Source organism: Girardinichthys multiradiatus, chromosome 4 (genome assembly GCF_021462225.1).
Source record: "Girardinichthys multiradiatus isolate DD_20200921_A chromosome 4, DD_fGirMul_XY1, whole genome shotgun sequence".
NCBI lineage: Eukaryota > Metazoa > Chordata > Actinopteri > Cyprinodontiformes > Goodeidae > Girardinichthys > Girardinichthys multiradiatus.
The window spans coordinates 50,845,027-50,848,963 of NC_061797.1; the positions used below are offsets into that span (position 1 = coordinate 50,845,027).

The following is a 3,937-nucleotide window of genomic DNA, read 5'->3' on the forward strand; positions in this document are numbered from 1 at the left end:
TCCAACTACATTTACAATCAAACATAACTACAAGAGCAGTGAGTAGGGGAGACTGTAAAACACCATTTAGGAAACAATCTTTGGGTCACTTGTCCTATTTTCTGTTTCAATACCATCCGAACTAAGAAATATTACATCACTGAACTGTTTCAGGAAATCACTTACACAATTGGTATTAGACAACCAATATTTGTAATTAAATGTTTTATATGATTTATATTTTATGGATGTGACTTGTTATTACTTTTATAACAAATGTTTTATGTAAATTACATTCAGGATCTCTGTGTTGTGTTTTGTTGTTGTGCACTGTGCTTGGCCTCTAGGTGGCTCTGGATTCATGAGGAGTGGTGACAGGTGTTTCCATATTCCTTAATCATCCTTGGAGGGTATTTAAGATGGAGGCCTCCAGCAGTTCAGCGCCAGAGTGTTGCCCTCAGTGGTATAAACTCAAGCCACAGTTAACCTAGCTTTGTCTTTGCCATCCAAGTAATTTTGTATGTACTCCTTCGCAGGCCGGATACCTGGACCTGACTTTGTCTCCAAGCATCTTTGCCATTGTGGATTTTTTCCTTGGAGAAGGATCTCCAAACTACGTGGATTAAACCTGGTTTGTTTACCCTCTGCGCTCCGGATCTACTGGCTGGCGGCTACTTCGACGGTGCTCTTCCTGGAACTACTACGGACCACCTCAAGCGAACCCTGTCCACCCTCCCACACAATAACATCTCCAACAGAACCTCAGAGTTTCCTCAAAGTGAGTCAAGTACTTGCCTGCTCCGTTCATCTCGGTGTGCAGCTCCGTTGTTGTCTCACCCCCTCCTGGCGGATCAACCTCCACTTCCTAGTAAGGCAGATTTGTTATTTAGTAATATTCACCATTTTGATTCATACATTCTTACCGTGTTTACTTACCTTGCAGTTGTCCTCTGATTCCAGCTCCGCCCCTTTCCCCTCGCTCACTGTAAAATAAAGTCTTTGTTAAACTTTATCGGTTTCCTGATTGCTTACTGCATGTGGGTCTAAAGAATCTGTAAATTATGACAAAATCTGTCATAAATCATCGGTCATATATGTTGTCATGCATGTTAATAATAACTTTTTAATCCCTTCCATCAACCTGCTCGAAAATTAGCCTCTCTGGCTAAATCTGGCATATTTACGTGATGTAATTGATGTTGTTTAATATGCATTGTCCCCTTTATGAAAATAAATAAATCTAAAACGTGCTTGTGCCTCCCTCCTTTGTTGGAACTCGGCGAATGGGGGTGCCTATTGGGGTCATCCAGGGAGCTGGCTTCATGGGAGAGCTTGTCCCCCAGTCCTTCCCTCCACATCCCCTGACACCTCCCTCCGCCCGCTTCATCACACTGCCACTGTGGGTGCATCCTTGGAATGCAGCGAGAGTTTTCCATCTCCACGCATCCATGGCAGCCTGGTACAACTCAGACAGTCTCACCTTTCACATAACATTTTCATGACACACCCATGTAGGGCGTGGCACCCAGAGGGAGTGTTGTTTATTAACCTCACCTCTACCTGGAACCACCTCTATGGGTTAAGTTGCATGTGGACATAGGGGATGGGGGCGGGCAGACAAGCCTCCCCACCTCTTTTTCTTTTTAAATGCACGCTACAACAACACATTTGAGCAGGCGGAGGTAGGCATGGGGTCTTTCCACACCCCCATTTGCTGTTTGTTGTCTGGGGTTGGAGGCCCTGAGAAGAACCAGGCCTTCTGGTTGAGGCCTGGTCTGGGGTTGGAAGTTGGGTCTTGGTGGACCAATTGGTGCAATTGCTGGCGCCGAAGCGGAGCGGGTTGGTGTTTCTCCTTGGGCGTTGCAGTGGTGGTGATGTGGTGTGTTTGCATGGAGCTCATCTGCGAAGGTGTGCCCTTGTGAGGATTCATGGTGTTTTGGTTCAGGGGCATGTGTTCGATATCTGTGTCCTGGTTGGGGGTGGCCCTGTGTGGATTTTCATGTTGGGGTTTCATAGGGTGTGGGGGGTTCATGGGGTTGAGATCAGAATTCATTGGGGGGTTGGGACTGTTTCATCCTGGGACGACTCTGCTTGGCGGGCTCGTTTGGACCACCTAGATCCCTCTTTTGTACGTGGGCCCCCTTTAGATGGGAACAGGGATTGGGCAGTGCTGGCACTAGTCTGGGCTGGTGCTGGGGCGGTCTGCCTGTCTCCACCCCGGAAGGAAGGGGACCACCTCCTGGGTCCGCCGGCTGGTTGACCTTCTGGAGTATTGGTACCTGGACCTGAGAGTATAGAGTATGTATGGGGAGTGTGAGTGAGTGTATGACGTCCATTGTTGTTATAGATAGGTGCGTGGGTGTTAGTGAAACCCTAATTTGCTTTGAATCAAGATTAAAAACTTAGTTGTTTAGAGTGGCCTTTGACTATGCCATCTGAACATTATTAGTTAAATTTTCAGTCAAACTTTCCTTTTATTTTCTTATCAATCATTTTATAATTTTTCATTTAAAAAAAATCTTTTTTATTATCATTTTATCCTTTTAATTATTAATTTTTATTCTCTTTAATTATTTGTGTTCGTTAATTATTTAATTACCTTTATGCCACTGTATTGTACTTTTCCTATTATGTCTCTTTTTCTTTTTTTCATGTACAGAACTTTGAATAGTCTTGCTACTGAAATGTGCTATAAATAAACTTACCTTGCCTTAGTGTGATTAAATGTGTGATTATGACTGTGTGTGCCTGTTTTCGTGTCCAGGTAGCAATACTGTAGAGGAACAACTTTTCTGTGTCTTGGGCTGCTGCCTCTCCTGGATTAGTTTAGGCCCCCTATCAAATACATTTTACTAATAAAATGTGCATAATTTGACATGCATTTGTATTCAGCCCTCTGAGTCAGAACCACCTTTGGCTTCAGTTCATCTTTGCACACCTAGATTGTGAAATTTTATAGCTGAGCCTGAATAGCTTAGGCTCAGGCAGATTGGATGGAGAGCGTCTGCGGACATCCATTTTCAAGTTCTTAGTTGATTTTAGATCTGGACTTTGACTAGGCCATTCTAACGCATGAATCTGCTTAGATCTAAATTATTCCACTGCGTGTCTGACGTGTCTGGTAAAGCTCCATCCCAGGATTCAGTCTTTTGAAACCTCTAACAGGCTAATTTAGCGAAGTGGCATAACGTCTTTTCTGTCAGAAAAATTATCTTTTGCTTCATAAAAATCTTCAAAAATGTTTTACAACAGAAGAAATACTAAATTATCTTTTCCAAGTCAAGGCAGACAAAAGGGAAAAATTGAATACTAAGTTAAATGTAGAAATATGAGTAAATAAACTAAAGACTAAACAAAAAAACACAAGTTACCCTGAAGAAACTCAGATAAAGATAAAGATTGACCTTCCACCTATGTGTCTCAAGAAGTCAGTTGAAGAGACAACTGGAGAGACTGAACAGGAATAAGGCTGTAGGTCCAGATCATGTCAGCCCTAGAGTCCTGAAGGTCTATGCAGAGCAGCTCTGTGGGATTCTGCAGCACCTCTTCAACCTTAGCCTGGCCCAGAAGAAGGTTCCGGTGTTGTGGAAGACCTCCTGTCTTGTTCTGGTACCAAAGAAAACTCACCCATCAGTCCTCAATGACTATAGACCTGTTGCCCTGACATCTCACATCATGAAGGTCCTAGAGAGACTCCTGTTGGCCCACCTGAGTAAGCAAACAGTAAACCATCAGGACCTCCATCAGTTTGCTTATCGCTGTGGAGTTGGAGTTGAAGATGCCATCATACACCTGCTTCAACAAACCCACTGTCATCTGGACAAAGCCAGCAGCACTGTGAGGATCATGTTCTTTGATTTCTCCAGAATATTTAATACAATCCAACCTGATTTGCTTTGTCAGAAACTCCAGAAGACTCAGGTGGAGCCCTCAACAATCTCCTGGATCAAAGACTACC

General features: G+C 43.6%; 1 long non-coding RNA gene across 1 annotated transcript; it reads left to right on the forward strand.

Annotated features, from left to right (window-relative positions):
• The first annotated feature begins 370 nt into the window (after window positions 1-370).
• On the forward strand, window positions 371-1,229 carry LOC124867613. Its single transcript, XR_007038110.1, has 2 exons — window positions 371-442; window positions 516-1,229. It is a non-coding gene; the product is annotated as an uncharacterized LOC124867613 (long non-coding RNA).
• The last annotated feature ends 2,708 nt before the right edge of the window (window positions 1,230-3,937 follow it).